Source organism: Anguilla anguilla, chromosome 5, assembly GCF_013347855.1.
Source record: "Anguilla anguilla isolate fAngAng1 chromosome 5, fAngAng1.pri, whole genome shotgun sequence".
NCBI lineage: Eukaryota > Metazoa > Chordata > Actinopteri > Anguilliformes > Anguillidae > Anguilla > Anguilla anguilla.
This window is the reverse complement of record NC_049205.1, coordinates 55,853,868-55,872,894: the sequence shown is the minus strand read 5'-3', so window position 1 is coordinate 55,872,894 and position 19,027 is coordinate 55,853,868. Positions and strand designations below refer to the sequence as shown.

The following is a 19,027-nucleotide window of genomic DNA, read 5'->3' as shown; positions in this document are numbered from 1 at the left end:
GTTGTTAAGTGTGATGGATGGTCGCCCACACATGGCTTGGTTAGTAGTGCTGAGTGACAGGCAGCTGTAGAGTTTGGCTGGTGTAGGTTAGACACCATTCACTGTGTCACAATTGTATTCGTATTAATGCTATTTTACTTTACGAGCATAGCTTGCAAGGGTGGAAATACATTTCTTTCTGTAGTGAGATTGGTGTTTCATGTGGCCAATTTAGGTTGAGAACCTCTTCACCCCCCCCCCCCCCCCCACCCCCAATTCACCCACGCCAGTACCCTGTATATACACACACACACACACACACACACACACATGCACAGCTCCTGCCCTTTTGCAAGCCACCGTGTGCCTCTTGTAAACATGAATGGAACGGAAGGAGGAGGTGTGAATAAAATGGGTCATACTTTTCAGATCTCTGTGTTTGTGGGCTTGTGCTCATGGGCTGATTATCACAGAACCCCAGGCAGAGATTAGACTCATTCCATCACATGCATTTTGCTGCTTCGCCCTCTGATGTGTAATTCCGAGTGTACCCACCGTCCTGTCAGTTACCAGGTTTCCCAGGATTCACACTGACAGGAAGCTGAAGCCGTTAGCATGCATGTAAAAGTGGAGGTGTGCGGGGAGAAAAGGGGAAGAGAGGAGGAGTTTGTGTTTGTGTGTGTGTGTGTGTGTATGAGAGTGAGAGACAGAGAGAGAGAGAGAGGGGGGAGAGAGAATGATATATGGGGAGAGAGACATATAGGATAGAGAAAGAAGAGAGATGAGAAAGATGAGAAGAGGGAGAGTGTGGGTCTGAGTGACAGACAGAGAAAGAGATTGAGTTTGTAACAGTGCCTAATAGTGTTCTCATAGATTTTATGTGCAATGTCAGATTCAGACTTGGGGAATCTGACTCCAGAGGCAGGGCCTACTTGAAGATGTCATTCCTCTCTGAACGGCCTCCTTGGACAAAGGTTTCAGAAAGATAGCTCTCGAAGTTGGATTCACTGGCTTCATTCATTTTTTTTTTTTTTTTACAATGAGCTTTTACAATGGATTTTTCTGGCATATTACCTAGCCAACTGGACCCAATGGATTCATAATTAGAGCTATCAATAACACAAAACAAGAATGGAGTCTATTTGGCAGTACATAACTTGCTAGCTAGCCTTAAAAAAAAAACAAAAAACAAACTGTTAGCCAATAACGTCATCTACCCAGAAACCCATGTAATGGCTTTTTATGATTGATTACATTCAGCTAAATAAATGTAACTGGCTAGCTTGCTAATTTGCAATCTTTCGTGTTTTATTTTTTTACCTGTGGAGTCTCAATAGAGTTGCAAGCCACTGTTCTATTTTAATTTTTTATTTATTTAGTAGCAAAAAATATATACATACTGTCCATCATATTTAACATTATGAAATCCAAATAAATAAATAATTAACAGCTAAATCTTGTTATTTCAGAATTCACCACAACTGTTTCACTGTTGACGATTTTCCGTGATTTTCGTTGTAAGTCAACCTGCACTATTAGCCAAACTTTAAGTAAAAAAATAAATGAACCAATTGAAAAAATATTTATTTATTTATTCATTGTTCATTTCCATGCCTATTCATACCATGTGCAATTTCATATTTGAATTTGTAATGCACTCCTTAGAAGCCTTTTGTTCTGTTTGATTGGAATGATTCCATTTTGTGAAGTGTTGTTTCATTTCTCTTTGAACAAACAATGTTGAATTAATTGTGAATATAAAAGGAGAAAAAAAAAACAGTGTTATCATTGCACATTAATAAAGAGCAGGGAAGGCAGAAGATCCATTTGGTCTGAATGGCCTGGGTTTGAACATGCTGTCTGCTGGGGGGGAGGGTGCCTCAGCTGCGATGCCGCCTTCGTTTCCATGTCTTTCTGAGTAGGGTTGGTATAATAGTTCATCATAAATGAGTAATGACAGAACCCAATGCCAAACGTTGTAGAGCAGACATATACAAATTAAAGCAGATCCTGATTTATCTCTTTGTTGTCGTCCTGAGCTTTTATCTCAGAAAAATGGCGATGTATTTTTGCATTTAAAAAAAAAAAACAAAAAAAAAACAGCACTGATAAAGACCTATTAATATTCAGTGATTCATACTGGGCCGTGAGATTGGGAAGTCTGTCAAACAGAAAGAGAGAAATTGCTTTGATTATTAATTCAGCAAAGAAAAATGATGTGTCTATAGAACTTTGTCTCATTTGGACAAAAAAAGGAAAAACTTCATTTTTGTGTGGACATGGTTGCCTGTCACTGTGTATCCATATGCCAGGACAGAGACAGGTCTGGACTTAAAGAGAGAGAGAGAGAGAGAGAGAGAGATGGAAGTCATCTTTGCAGAGAGATACTCTGTATGTTGCTCTAAATACTGGTCTGACTGCACAGGCAAACTGCATTTCCGTTCCATTACCCACCATTACAATATTTTTCAGTATCACTGGTTCTGCGGCATGTTTGCTTGATTAGCTTGATACCTTATTAGCCTCTGGTGAAAATCAAACTGACAGATTTTCTAAGTGAGCATTGCATTTTTTTTTAAAAAAGGCCTTTTTAGACTGAAACCACGGAAACATTACTTGCTTCTAAGGCAACACATGCGTAAACATATTAAAATATTAATATTATGACTTAAGAGACGTTTCATTTCACATCATCATCAATTCTGAGAAATGTACTCATTTCAGTGCCGCTTTTTTGAATGAATGAATGAATGAGTGAATGAGTGAGTGAATGAGTGAAGACGCCTCTGTGATTTCTGAAGGTGAGGGCCACGCGGTGGCAGCCGGTGGGGTAGAATCACAGGTGCGATCCCGCTTAAGCCTGCGCCCGGCCGTGAGCTTGGCTGAAAGAACGTCTTCGTGAAAAACTAGGCTCTCTAAAGCCACCTAGGGCTGTTCTGTGAATATTGAGCGGCAGTTTAAGATAGCCATTATGATTCAGCTCACGTATCTAATTGGACTACAAAGTTAATTTTAAGTCGTCCAGGGGAACAAATAGCACATAAAAATAAATAATTAAATAAATAAATAAAACCCAATGAGACTATTTGGTTGTACATACCCTTCACGTGTACCCAGCCAAAGACCCTTATCAAGCTGATTCATTTGTTTCTGGAACCAGCTCAACTCCCACCCTGTAAAATAAAATCAAATAAAAGGGAGCCCTTACCTTGGGCACTGTTTTCTTGTTCTCCTCCTAGAACAATGCCATGTGCCTACACACGTATTACAAAAAAAAAAAAAAAAAAACACTACCTGCAAGTTAGGACATCTTCTAAGAACATGATCCTGTCTGCCAGCAAACAGAGACCATTCTCAGTGGACTTCTGACTTCTTTTCATTTACTCACCTTTCCACTGTTCAGGCTCACAGTCGTGCTGGCAAACTTTGTCTGCAGGCTGGTTTTAACATCTCCCTGAGTTATCCAGCAGTACCAGAGCAGTCACACCTAAACACCTGGCAGGGGGGAAAGGGGGTACAACTGTTCCAGGCTGGCTGTAAGAACACCATGGCCCCTACCTCTGCCCAACCCCCCGCACACACACACACACACACACACACTCTCACACGCCCACACACACACTCTCACACACACACGCACACACACGCACACACACACCGTCAGGGTTTTGCACATCTCCGATGGCCGCTGTAATCCGGAGAGTTCCCGTGCATTAATCTGCATTTGCCTGGGTTAGAATGAAGTCGGAGAGGGTTCTAATGAGTATCGATCGCCGGGGTGATTGAAGGGTGGGAAGTGAGAGCGGGGCTGGCTATTAGGGGAGTGCTCATCAGCGATGACAGCAGCGAGTCTTGAATGACAATCGCTCGCCGCGCTCAAACGCACATCCGTGCGTTTTAAATGGCCATTCAGAAAGTTTGAATTTTTTTTAATGTCATGTAAGTTAATAGAATACATTTAATATACATTTTGCTTTTAAAATGGGTCATAAAGAGATGGACCTCTATAAGCAATGGAAATTCAATGATCCACTTTACATAGTAATGTAGATGTAGTAGGATATAGAAATGGGTTATAGTTTCTTCTGCCTTCTGCTGTTTCATTCAGATATGCCTCTCTCTCTACACACACACACACACACACACACACATGCATACATACACACACACACACACATACAAAACAAATATGCACAAACATATAGAGCTCTATCTCTCTGTCTCTCTCTCTCTCTCTGCTTCTCTCATTTTAAGTGCAATAGTGAGATTATAAACCAAAATATACAGATACTGTATAGACACAGGCCCGCCTAGAAGTCTCTATATGCAGCTCTTCTTCAGAGCTGAAGTATTGACTCCCTGGCATAACACAAATTAAAACGCGTAACGTCTAACGTGCAAAAAAATAGATAAATAAAATAAAATAACGATATTGAATTTGTTGCGTAATTAAGGAAAATAGGCAACGCTAAGTAAATTTGTTTTTCAGGCCCGATGATAACTGCCTAGCGGTTAGATTAAATCAGACTCAATCTCTTAATTACAGACGACACAATTCCATGACTCCCATCAGGTGTTTCATTAAAAATGTATGCAGTGCTGCATGTACAAATGGCTCCTTGTTGTGCGCGCTTTTCCGCCTCAGTACTGCTCTCATTGTCCCCGCCTCGGCTCTGCCCCCGCCCCTGCTCCTGCCTGACCTCTCTTCCTGTCTTTCTCTCCCACCCCTGCTGCTTTCTCTCTGTCCTTCGTCTTCCCTCCATTGCGAAATGTGCGGCGTTAATTCAACTCTGACTCTAAGAGTTCAGGAGTCGATTAGCACTGGATATTTTGCTGTGTATGTTCTCCTTTCCATGACCCTCCAACTCCACTTCTTCCTCCCTGCCCCTCGCTTCCCTTATCTCTTTCCCTCTCTCTCTCTTTTCCCACCTCTTCTCACCTCTCCAGCTGCTTCCCTTGTCTCCTCCCCCTCCCTCTCCACCCCCACCCCCCCCGCCCCCCCGGCGGGTCCATACGCAGATGCATGCATGGCTCATTCGGGGAGGGGGGGGGGGGCGAGGTGACAGTTAAGCACCCCTGCCATCACACTGCGCCAGTGTGGCCTGTGCTTGAGTCCAGTGGCCCAGGCATCACCCCGTCGCCGCGGCGATGATGACACAGATAGAGGCTTCATTGCGTTGCCTCAACACCCCCCCCCCCCTCCCCACACACCCCTGCTCTGCATGCAGACAAGAGGCTTGGGCAGCTGGGGAGAAGAAATCCACACAGTGTCAACTGCTATTCATTGCTCTCTTCCGGAACGCTTTGGGAATCCATAATAAAGGCTGTGAAAATGTTTTCGTGCCGTTTGGGGGGGGGGGGGGCATGTGGGTGATGGGGTGATGAGCATGCGGCAACAGAAATGCACGCGCACACACACACACACACACACACACACACACACACAAACAGATATTTAGGTCATGAACCACACACAGCCCACAGAGCAAAACCAAATATGCTAAGACGCATTACCATGCAAAAATCTGTGCATCTTGTAACAAAGCTCACATTTCAAAAAGATTGTTTTCATGGTTTGGTTCTATTGCCACGTTTGTGTTTTTTTTTTGTTTTGTTTTATTGTATGCAAATTCTGCCTTGGCAGTTTTCCTACTTAAACAAGCAATGCTTCCTGCTGTGTACAAGCAATGCATAGACACAAACACACAAACACACACACATACACACAAAAGACTCTATGAGCCTTGCCATGAACACTACTGAACTTAAAGCATCTCACCCTCTTGAACCTGCACCCATTAAAATCCTGCAAAAAAGGAGGGGGGGGGGTGGTGGGGGGGGTTGGTCATATCTTTGATCTGGCAATATAGCTTTGTGAGGGAAGCCAATTTATGACTCAAGCTTTACGACCGTACCGTGCAGGGAACGCAATCATTGGAATGGACTTTTGGGCTCACGTCTGGGCGCAGTTGCTACGGTGATTACTCTGCGCGTCGTAATGGCGGGCGCCCCCCCGGGGAGGCTGACGCGGGGCTCTGGCCGCGCCGCTCCCTGACCGTCAGCAGTTTCCGCGGCCGCCGGCCCGGCTGGGTTCTGCGAAGGGCGCGCGGTTCTGCGCAGAAGGAGACCTTTTGGCCCCGTGCCGGCAGGACCGGGCCGACGAACAGATCACCGGAATGAAGCAGATTGCCTGTGATGAATTCCTCGCCCCAGCCACGTACGGGGAAGGTATATTTTTGCTGCCGCTCAATTTGGCCATATCAGCCCTATTCTCTCTCTCTCTGTTCTTTTATTTTATTATTTTTTTTGGAGCTGACATATTTTCCCACTCTGGGTAATGGTACTAATGCCAATCGATTGTGAATCATCTGTTCTGCACTGCCTTTGCATTTTTCAATAGTTCAGCTCAGTGGTGAAATGGCATTGTTTTTTTTTTTCTTCCCCCCCCACTGTAATGTCTGTTTGCACGGCGCTACGGTCTTCATCTCGCACACGGTATGAATGGTGTCTGTGACAGCGTTAGCCGCGCTTTTAATGACCTTACTCCATAAACTGTGACAACAAAGAGCCCGCGCCGTGTCCTTGTGCGACGGGGGTCACGCTGGCCGGGCCTGTGTGCCGCAGATTGAGCAGCTTGCGGTGGCATGAGATTACTGTCATTTTCTGTCATTAGCCTCTGCTAATGTACCTCCTGCCCAGGCAGCGGGTTTCGGCGACAGCCCACTCAACCAGTGGATGTTCAGATTAGCTCAAAATAATTGACAAATCTGTCCTTTGAAGGAACCGTGGGACAAGCAGTTTTTTTTCTTTTTTTTTTTTTCGATTTGTGTTTACATAACTTACTGAGCCCAAAGTACGGGAGAGCAGGGGAATAATGGTTTTCGTATTTGGCTCAATTCTGAAAACATTACTAGAGGTAGATTAATCATTTTTTAATACAGACAACCTACATCCCTTGGCTATAATTACATACCACAATGAGATTTCTGGAATGTACCATTTACTAGCAATCTGACTGAAAGTGCAGAGACTGAAATGTTACATTTAACCCTGAGGTTGGGGTAAAAACTTGCGGTGCAGGGTAGACCTACGTAAAAGTTTTTGTAGCTTTCAAAGATAACACAAAGTAAGGCAATTACATATAATTTTGTTATATGTAACAAACAGTCTTTCATAAAATTTTTGATATCATTTATATGTTTTCGTGGCCTACCTATATCAGTGAAAATCTATCACAAGACTGTACATTATTCTCTGATTCCTGTCTAGTTTTGTTTGATCCAAACAGCTTTTGAAATAAACTCAAATTATCCATTTAATTTGAATAATTTATTGGAATGTTACATTACTCTAGCCCTATTCTGTAAAAATGCTCTCATTGTGTAGCCATAAATTGTTTCATTAATCAATAACCAATAATCAAATCTGTGAGTGGGATGTCACTACAATGGTCACCATTCCAACATATAGGCTACACAGCATAATAATTACCTGAGTACTTGACAACTGCTGGCAAAAAAAGCTACCTGTCTTGCCTTCTCACAATTTGAAACATTTACTGTCTGTTAGACAGTGTCATAAAGATTGCAACGTATCTGTGTCCATTACAGAGAAAGCTAGTAGGATGCATGGGGCGAAATAGAAAGCGAAAGTTCGGAGAAAGCTGTGGATGATTTTTGCCATGTCATAAAAGACAGCATCAGCAAGGGAACACTGAAAGGGGAATGGTGGTCTGACTACTCAGCTCAGCTTAAACTGCTCCTAACAGCGTTAAGAAATTAATGTACCTGTCAATGTGTCAAAAAAGTTTTATTGTACACAAGCAAACACCGATTTTTGTTTTGCTGTGCTGCTCCCTGGAAAATTTGCTCCCTGCTCACTAATTCATTATAAGGTGCCTGGAAAGGCATATGTCTTTGTCATTGCTTATGCATACCCTGTTCGGTTGACTGGCCAGTCAACTCTGAGGGTCATGTCTCTGAGGGTCTACTGTATCATAGTCAAACAACAAAAAAACAGTTTAATAAATTAAAGAACTGACACAGTATTCTGTATCTCTGGCATGAACACCGAAGAAGCACTCACTAGGAGGAGTCATTTCTAACCCTGCACCTGCGTGGCTGTCCAAACTATTGTGGATGACACAGTATCGAAAGAGGTCCTACCCCAAGACAGCCAAACGGGTTTAGCTGCCATTTGCAAAAACAAATTATCTGGATCTCTTGAATTACAAACCGAAAGCTTCCTCTGAGAATAAAGGCCGTCTCGGTTAACATACGAAGCTTAGCAGGCCATGGTTCTAACCTTTAGAACAAGAATACCTCTCTGTAATAATATTGTTGAACAAATACAATTTGTGATGTGTAAAGAAAATTCATCTGACTTTTGTAATGAATCAGTGCATGCAAGCGCCTTGTCCTTTAAGTAAGTTACATGCCAGTATCACTTTTTTGTCAAGTCAGAGCTAATTCTTAAATAAATAAATAAATAAATAAATAAATAAATAAATGAAAACATTATTCATCATGAGATGTCATAAAGGCATAGGAGGGAGAGACAATACTATATATATATATGTGTGTGTGCATGTGTGTGTGAGTGTGTGTGCGTGCATGCATGCACACGTGTGTGTGTGTGTGTGTGTGTGTGATGATGATTATTTTGTTATTTCAGTACCTCAGTGTGCCAAATATCTGCCACTGCGAGGTTCTGATGGGCTCTTAATAAAATGATGGTTCAGTGTTTGGCAGGGAAGTGAGAGATGATAACTGTTTAATGAATCATACCTGCCTGGTAATATGAATGTCAGGTCTGACACACACTGGCACTGAGACTGTGGAACAGAGGACTGTATTTTATTAATTTACTGACTAAGTCACTGTTTTTTTTTTTGTTGCATAAAATGCTAATGTGCATTATCTGAAAATCTGTTATTTTAGGAATCTTATTTTAGAAATCTGAGAGCATGTTCGCTGTTGTAGACCACTACAGTGGAACATAAGCTTGAAGTACAAGGATGAAGAAAAAGTAACAACAAAAAGAGTACTCACTGATAAAAATACATCATCCCCAAGGTATCGCTCTATATCTTAAAGTTCATCAGGTTTAGCCGTGCTGCATGTACAGTGGTAAGATTTAATGAACATTGATTTTTTTCCCCCTCTTTCTCCTCTCTCTCTCTCTCTCTCTCTCTCTCTCTCTCTCCCCCCTCTCTATCTGGTCCTTGTGTCTTTTATTTTTTCTGTCTTCTTTCTCCTTTTTACTTTAATTATGTCACTTCACTTTATCCTTTTAATCTTTTTTATCACACCCTTCGGTATTTAGCTTCAACTATTTATGTTAATTTCCAATCGTAATCTAGATGTTTCTGTCAGATATAGTTTGATCATATATAGGCCTAAGTGACAAAGAGTGAAACAAAAACGTTGAAAGTTTTATCAATACAAGAACAGATGTGTTATTGAACCCAGTGTATTAAGAGGAAGAAAATTCAGTATTGTGAGACTAGGAGCAGTGTCACTTTTGTGAAAACCACTTCTCTCCTGCTTCATCCACATATGAAAGTTACTGGTTTCTATAGTATTATTTGGCAGCAAGTCTAATAGAAAAAAAAAATTATATATATATATATATATATATATATGCAAGAGATGGGATCTGATATTCCCGCTCTTGTAAACACACACAGCTATGCAGTGATAGAGTATTAAGGCTTGTTTATACTCTACTAAGCATAAGCAATTAAGAAACTACAAACAAGGATATGAATGTAGGATTTGAACAGTCACCGCACAGAGAAGCAAAGAGGTTTTTTTTGCTCCATGGAGATTTTTGTAATTCAATTTAGCCACTGGTGTCTTTGTGCGTGTGAGGTAATTTTGGCGTGGATCACGCATGCAAACAACACATGGTAAAAAAAAAAGGCAACGGCAATGAAGCTAGCGCCCATATGACTGGGCTTTATGGAGTACAAACTGAGCCTCGAGAAAAAGAAAAACCTAAAAAGAAGCACACATACCACCATGACTCATGAAAACCGCTCACAGAAGTCATGAGGGACGGCTGAGCGCAGAAGATCCACGTACCCTCCTGCTTTCCCCTCGTTCGCCTCTGGCTCTGCGCCATCGCTGCTCTTTGTTTTCTCCCATCCCGACGATATTATGGTATGTTTGTCAATAACAGGATGGGTTTTTGTTACGGATGCTACGGTGTCCTTGTTTTCAAACAAAAAAAAATAGAGAGAAAATAGAGAGAAAGAACGCAATGTCACGTTTGCTTATCTCGCGTTTGTACGCGTTCGGTGCCCGTGCCGTACCCGGCAGAATGTCAACACCGCTAGCACGTCTATCGAAGTGACCTTCTCCTTTTGTGAATGTGAAGTGTTTTCATAAATACCGCATTGATGTCTCAGGTTGTGTAATTACTGGCCGGCACGGAGGCACGCTCTCCGTTCGTCTGCAGACAATACCCTGGGCACGCCACCGCTGGGAGGTTTTAACGCTCCTGTTTTCACGTCCATCGGATGCTAATTCGCGCCAGCTATCTTCCCTAGAAGTGAATAATTACATATAATTAAATGTCTCTCGTGCAGGCATGCTGGAACCATGCAAAATTACAACATTATCTATAACCCGACTTAATGAAGACGTTCCCCTCGTTAACAGCTACTGACACCCGTTGGTGGATTACGGTTCTTCAGTTTGCGGGGGTCCTGAGGTTATTAATCTGACGGAGGGTAATAAGGACGCTCCTATAACTCAGGGTGATGTTCGCTCGTACCCGCTGATTTTTATTTCATCAGCGCTGCTGGGCAACCACTGTGATTTTAATTGTGTTGCTGAGCACGTTCAGGCTCCAGCACAAAAACAATAGCGTGTGCACATAAAATATATTATTATTATTATTATTATTATTATTATTATTAATAATAATAATAATAATAATAACAATAACAATAATAATAATAATAATAATAATATTTTTTTCAGTTTTTGGCAATCATCACTATCCTTGTGAGGTGATTGGAAAGGATCCTATTTGATTTGGGCCAGTGTAATAAATATAAATATCATTAAAAACGTTTCATAAGTGAACAGCGGCCCCGTGCTGGAACCTAACTGAAAACTCTGCCCGTTTTCCGGAATCGGATTCAGCTAACATGCTCTCGGGGGGTGGGGGGGGTGGGGGGGGCTCCACTGAGAATGTGCGGGAGGAGGCATATCTCAACGCCGCGCGCTAGCTTTCAGAAACTTCCGCCAAAGTGTCAGGGCTTTCATCGGATCTGTGTATAGCGCCGGCGCTACGGCCGCTGCTTCACGGGCCGCTAACGTCACACGCTTATCCGCGCGCGCGCTTGTTTTCATATCCCCCCGTGCCGCAATCAGCAGAGCAATAAATCGCGAGCTCTCGCGCAAGCGAGCCACCGTGCCGTTCCCCGGGAGTCCCCTGGGAACAAGCAAAGCAAGCCCAGTAGATGTAAAATAATTGCAACAAATGACCATTAGGAGCTTGTTTTTCACGCTCCAGGGGTCTTAAAATGAATTAGCCTAGAGGGTTAAGCTTGAGTTTACATGCGTTTAGCTTGCATTAAACCCACAAGACATGTTTTTTTTTTTTGTTTTTTTTTTCGTTCATGGTACTGTACTCTGGATCTTCTGTTCTGTGAAGTCATCTGGGCTTCTTCTGTTCCCTTTGACTGTAAAAACAGAAAACAGGAAAAGTCAATACAGATGCTGCGTGCCCTCTGCTTTCTGGATTCATTTGCATACCTAGAGAGACCACTGATATGTAGCTTCCTCTTGCTGGCAAACATTTGCGAATTGCCAAGCAAGTAATTAAATATCAAGAGAATAATGGGATAGGGTAATGTAATAGATGCGGACAGGGACACAACTGAAAACTTCCCCTTTTATTGATTAATAGGTATAAAAGTGGTAAATAATTGTGGCGTAACTACGTGTGCAGTGGTGTAATTACCAGCGGTGCAGGTTGTGCTGCTTTGCTAGGGCCCCCTGTCTGCTAGGAGGCCCCCTAACACCAGCCATTGTGTTTATTGCACACTACTGCTGAGTCAAACTAAAACCCCCATCTTATTACAGAACTGTAAAAACAGTAACGGGTACATGATATGACCAAACGTATCTGGACACCCCCTTGGTCTTGGGCTGTTGTTACTGGTTTGGGCTGGGCCCCTTAGTTCCAGTGAAAGCAAATCTTAATGCTACAGCATGCAACCACATCCTAGACGATTCTGTGCTTCCCCAAGAGTTTGGGGAAGGCCCTTTCCTGTTTCAGGTCCACATTGAAATGGTTTTGTCGAGATCGGTGTGGAAAGACTAGACTGGCCTGCGTGGAGCCATGCATTGATTTTTAAAAGTAAGAGCATAGCTGCAGCATGTTAAGTAGCTAGCTACAGTGACAATAGCTATAGTTACGCTATGTAACTTATTCATTCTGGCTAGATAGAACATCACTAGTTTTCTACAGTCTAAATGCATGGTGTTTAACTTATGCAGCCAACTCCCTAACGTGCTAGTACTGTTTTAGATGTGTATTGCTACCTAGTTAAATGTAAATGTTTATAATTGTTACATGTTGCAATACATATTATTGATGCTTATAGGCACAGTGAGTGAGATATTTTTCATGCCGTGGTGCTTTACTCAATACACCACAGGGTCTCTCTGTGTCCTATGAACTGGCTGCCCACTGTCCATTGTTAATCACATTGAAACAGGCATAATGCATAAGTAGGGTACATGATTGACACAAGCATAATTTTCTGGTATTAATGATCCTTTAAGGTTGTAGTGTCAGTCAATGATCTACAGGCATTTAACAAGGTTATTTTTGGAAGCATGAATTGACTCAATATCCTGGTGAGCGACATTTTTATTTATTTATTTATTTATATTTTTTTTACCAATTGGATTTTAACTGAAGCCATTCCATGTTACATGGCAGTACCTTAGTGCAGAGTCCCATTGGAGATTGAACCAGCAACCTACTGTGTCAGTAGGAAAAACAAAAAAACAGAAAAAACAACACTACATGGACACTAGTTGGCTTGTGCTTTTGAGAGGCACGAACAATCAGATGGTCAGAGTATGTCTAGAGTATTGCTTTGAAGCCCAAGTCCACCAGCTGCACTTTGGGAAATTGTGTCTTTTTTATGTGCTTCTTACAGCTTGATGCCACTATGTTGTGTTTGCTTGAGGCAGTCAGACACCCAGAGCTTCCCAGGAACTATAGTTCCTGAAATGTTATGTCGTGACCCTGGCCAGTCACATTACAAATGACTATTTTTAAGTTCAATTGACTACTTTTTTGTGTGTTTAAGTTGGAAATATAGGTATTTGTTGGAAGATAGTTTAGTTTAGCCCATACTGAATAATAGAATAACAAATATAATCTGTCTCTCTTTGTTTAAGTAATAGGGAGAAGGTAAAATTACACTTAAAAATGCTTTGAGTAGACCAACTTTAATGTAGTAGGCCACCCCAAGGTTTTGAGAATTTTACACTAGGCAGATGTTGCTTTGGAATCGTTTTATTTATTTATTTATTTATTTGCACTTAAATTTGATTATCTTTTAAAGGGTTTCTGCAGAATAAACAATAACTAAATAGATTCTGAGTTGCAATGTCACACCAAATTTAAAGTGAGAGTAATTAGCCAATGATTGTTGCAGGGATAATTATAGCTGAAATTAATAGCCCTTTCTATGAGCAGTTACATGTTAGCTCAGAGGAACATAATGTGGCATTAAAACAGATACATTTTTCCAACAGAGGTATTTTGATAATAATAATAATAATAATAATAATAATAATAATAATAATAATTCTTAATTCAGTCAGCACTGCAGCTGCCTCCATGAAATGTTCTAGAGCCTTGATAAGCACACTGTGATACACAAGCTGTGGACTCTCAGTTCTCTTCACTCTGCAGTGTACCAACTGATCTCAAGCAGTCATTTCACATGCAAGCCATTCAGGAAAACCGCAGACGTCTGATTGGTTGAGGACGTTGATGATGCTTTAATGATGAGATATGATCATCCAGCCCACCGAATCCCTCCCTACCTGGGCAATGTTACAGCCAATTAATGCGCATCTATGCAGGGCTGATGGTTATTCTCATTACTGGCATGGAATTGATTTGATACATGGATTCAATACGAGACCGTCCATCCTCTCCACGCACTTGAACAGGATGTGCCAATCGAGCAGCATGTGCATGGAAATACTAGTATCTGCACACGTACATGCATTGCTTCACAATCATAAATAAACACTCATATAATCTAATATTCACAGTACAGTAAAGCGAAAAACCTGTACGAAAGCAAAACAAATGGGCATAAATCACGCTATACGTTCAGTAGCAGAAGCTTAATAGTGTATGCTGTGTGTCTGGTCAAATAAATTGGCAGACATAAAACATGTCATGTGGAAGGATTCTGCTAATACAGATGCAGCTCAATCCACTGAACCAGCTGTAAGGGACCGGAGGAAAATAAATGAATAAACCGCTGTTACATCTCCTTTGCCCTTGAAAATGCTGTGGGCCCCTCTTTAATATGCAGGAGAAGTCAATAAGCAATTAATATACTTCATAAAGTTCCTTTACCGTGGCTTCCCCTGCACCGGGCGGCTTGTAATTATCTCATTCATAATCCGCAATCACGGATACAGTGCTGTTTTTCTGCAAAGGCGTCAGACCGTAATTGGAAAATATCTCCTTTGTGCATGCTCCCTTCCTATTCCCCCTTTAATATAGCTTGGCTAAGGAGTGTGACTTGCCTAGAAAGAAAGAAAAAGAAAATACAAAACAAACAAAAAATAAAAAATAAAAAATACGGCGTGACAGCATTTTCACACGAGTAATCGAATCCCTCCAAGAGCGCTTCATTTTTCTTCATCTCTTTGGGGCGGCAGAACCTTTATACAGACCTACGCTCCGAAGGAAAGCACCGCAGAACACAATTATAATTCCAATAAGCTTGTTGGGAAAATGTAAACTGATAGCCTGCTGTAAACCTGTCCTTCCGCGCTCCCAAAAGACTGGTAATAAAGTAGAATAGATGTAATAGTTGAGTTACTTTTCCCCTCCCCTCTCTCTCTCTATCTCTCTCTCTCTCTCTCTCTCTCTCTCTTTATCTCTCCCCCTCCCTCCCTCACTGCCTCCCCAAGAAAAATAAAATGGCTGATTTAATTTGGTAGGTGAAAGACTGGTGCAGCAATGTGGAGCTTTCTTTCTTCTTCATAAGTGCACTTCTTGCCATCCGGGTGAATGGTTCTCGCTCGTCCTGACCAAGGAGCTTCTCCACCTTTGCACCCCAGGGGTGGAACGAACTCCCCATTCCTCTACAAACCACTCGGTCACTGCCCATTTTCTTCTGTGGTCTGGAGACGCATCTCTTCAAATTGTACCTTGAATAATTCTAACACTACTCCTTGACAGGGTTACTCCTAATCTCGGATCACTGTCTTATATCACATGTATCCTGGTATCTCGATCTTTTAGCATTTTCATTTTACACTTATATCTTCATATAGCATTTTTGTGTTCCGCTTGTACAATGATCTTGGTGTTATAGCTCTTTATCACACCCCTATCACTTCTAGCTTGACTTGCCATAACTACTGACTTAGCCTATGCTTACTGCGTGAACTCGACTTGATGTTCATGGCCATGGATAACTGATACTACATGAAAATTGTATCTTTTAGGACCAGTGTTCTGTAGTTATTCCAATGTCCTTTGGCATGCACTAATACTACGTCACTTTGGATAAAAGCATCTGCCAATGAAATGTAATTTAATGTGGGATGTGACGTGGACGTGTAAACAGACCTTTATATGCAAGTGCCGACAAGTCAAAGTGTTTTTTTTTTTTTTTACAACACCGACATTCATGTTTTTCTGTTTACGCAGGCTCTTGACTTGTCATTGGCTTAATTTTGGCACGGTTAAGAAATGGAGTAAGCAAACAAAGCCCTCTAAAAATCCCAGCAAGTGAAAATTGGTGGCGAAACTTGATTTGCATGACAGCGTGCAGCAAATTGGCAAAAATCTGATACTCCAGGCAAGAATGTTTTTCTACTCCGCTGTTTTTCTGAATATTCTGTTTGTAGCTAACTGTCTTGGGGGTCGTGTCTGTTTGGTGTTTGATTTTGTTTGTCTGTTTACATTTTTTATTCCAAGCCTTACACTAAACACAAACACAAGCAGTCTGCTTATCATAATTATCTGGCAGTGGTATTATCTGTTTTATTGATGATGCGCGTAATGAAGAGGATGCAAAATCGGAACATGAAGGCATGTAATAAATTAGACAGTGGGCTTGCGTGCACCTTTCACAATGACTGCGACTGAAGAAGAGTCGATCTGAATGAGAAACCACAGGTGTGTGTATGCTTGTGTGTGTGTGTGTGTGTGTGTGTGTGTAATTCAACAGATTTAGTTTTAATGCAAGCTTCAAAGTCTGTGCATTTACTGTGCATTTACTGAATATAAGAGATATTTAATTGGCAATGTAACAGTCCATTTCAGTTCTTGAGTGATTGGGAAAAAAAATTGGCTGATTTTGTGATGTTCACTCTTGTGAATCTCTGCACTGCGTGCAGCAATGTCAGACAATGACTTTTTTATGAGCACGGCCACAGAACCTACTGGCAGTTCAGTAAGCTGTGCGTTTTACTGGACTTGAAGGACACAAACTGAGGCCTTGCCAGGAATGGGGCAGGCAAAGTGAACCACGTTTGACATGATGGGCAGATCGGTTTTGTGCGGGCAGCGGTCGACGGCAGGCTCTGCTTTCCATCATTTGAAGTGACTGGCAGAGGAAGCAGGCAGCTCACTCCGTGGCTGCCCCCCCCCAATCCCCCCTCAATCCCCCCCCCCCCCCCCCCCCCCCCCCCCCGGCTTGGGCAAAGTCAGAGAGCGCAGGGAAAGACGGGCGGGGGTGGAGCAGGGGGGAGTCCTTGCCTGAGGACAACTTCACCATGTCGGTGTCAGAGCAGACGGGAGACTCTCTCTCTTCCCTGCAGACATGGCTGGGGAGACTGCTGCATTACAGAGAGAGTGCCCTGCGAGCTCCGGCCTCTGCAAGCGCCGTGATTTACACGGGGACTGGAGGGACTGAAGAGGAGTGCTATTAAGTGTCTGCATATGCTGGCCTGCTGGCTAAGTGACTAACTTCGGCAGATTGAATTCTTATGCTAAAGGTTAGAATAGTGGATCATTATTACATATGGCCTGTGTGGGGTATAAATTCAACTGTTCTGTAAATGGATAAACTCTCTCGATTCCACAGTCCGCATAGATTGTGTGTGTGTGTGTGTGTGTGTGTGTGTGCATGTGTATATGTGTGTGTGTGTGTGCCTCTATGTGCACTGTGGAATTAAGATAGTTTACCCATTTATAGAGGAGTTGAATTTATATCTCATTTTAACCAAGTCCCAAGTCTGGATATGTACACCATTATTGCACAAAAATATTGTTGTTCATTTTCTAAACACTGTATTGTATAATAAAATATGGAGAAAGAAAATAAAAGGCAATATTTAACATCTGATTAGTATGCACACCTCTGAGTAAAGCTTTTTATGTGACTGGATATGTGTTTTGGGATCCACTGTTCAGTAGAGCCAGTAAGTGATTTTCATGCAAATTCGAAGTGATTTTTTTTTTTTTTTTTTTTTATAGAATTCTCACCAACAAGTACTTTTTGCCTTTTCCTCAGCTCTAATTGCCACGGAAATATGCATCTGGAGTAGGTATCGCCATTTGATAATCCACGTGTTTGCGCGGCTGTGTGTCGAAACGGGGACGGTGAAAGGGCTGTATTTGGAACAAGGCAGAAGATGATTCCTACTGCAGGTGTAATGGAGGTGCACACACACCGCCGATAACCTCTCAGGTTGCATAATGAGTTTGCAGATTTCCATTTATAATACATGTGGGGTGTGCATAATATCTTACAGATCTAAAACAGCACCGGCACGGTCATTGTTTCTTTTTTGCGGGTAGTGTATAAGCGACGAGAGCGTAGTCTTCCACAGCACAGAAGAAAGGAAGGGTATTGCATTGCTAAAGGCTTTTGGGGGTGGGGTGGGGGCAACCATTTTTAATTTGACACACGCTGAACAAACTTGTTTCTCTTTTTTATACATAATTCACTTTATATTTCTGTATACATGCAGCCTCACACACACACACACACACACACACACACATATGATGGAAATACATACAGAGAGGTCCATAATGTTTAGGAGAAATACATATTTTTTTCTTGATTTGGCTCTGTACTCCAAAATTTTCATTCATTTAATTTTTATTAATGGTATATTTATATACTTTGGTTTCACTGTGTAGACATTGCAGCACTTTCTTATATGTCCCCTTCCTCCTCCTCCACCTCCTCCTCCTCCTCCCCTGCCCCCCATTCCAGAACTCTGTAGGTTCTTTTAGGCACTTCTTAGCAACCTGCCCTGGTCATCCTATTTTTGAAGCTAACTAGTGGTTTGCATCTTGCAGTGTAACCCCTGTAGTTCTGTTCCTGAATTCTTCTGCCAACATTAGTCACTGACTCACCCACGCCTGGCTCCTGAGTGTTTCTGATCTGTCAGAAAGGTGTTGGGGGTTTTTCTTCATCATGGTGAGAATTCTTCTGTCATCAACTGTAGGGTCCTCCCAGGCCCTTTGTGATTACTGAGCTCACCAATGCTCTCTTTCTTCTTAATGGCCTATGTCTCAGAATTTTTTTTTTTTTTTTAAATCTTATTACTATTTCTCAGCCTCATAATGGCTACCTTGACTTTCATTGGCACAGCACATGCTATCAAGCACCAACAACAGAATCCAAAGGCAAACAAAAGTCTAGAATCCAGACTAGATACTGAAATATCTGCACAAGGAAGCAATTTAACACACCTGACTCATCAGGAACACCCATGTGTTTTTGTCCCAAACATTACGGTGCCCTGAAATGGGGAGAGGGGTGGGGGTCTATGTATAAAAAGGTCTGTCATTTCTACAG

The 19,027-nt window shown here is 42.0% G+C and overlaps 1 protein-coding gene across 3 annotated transcripts in view; it reads left to right on the top strand.

Annotated features, from left to right (window-relative positions):
* LOC118228406 (cadherin-8-like) overlaps window positions 1-19,027 on the top strand; it is a 171,061-nt gene that overhangs the window by 91,450 nt on the left and 60,584 nt on the right. The window lies entirely within an intron of this gene.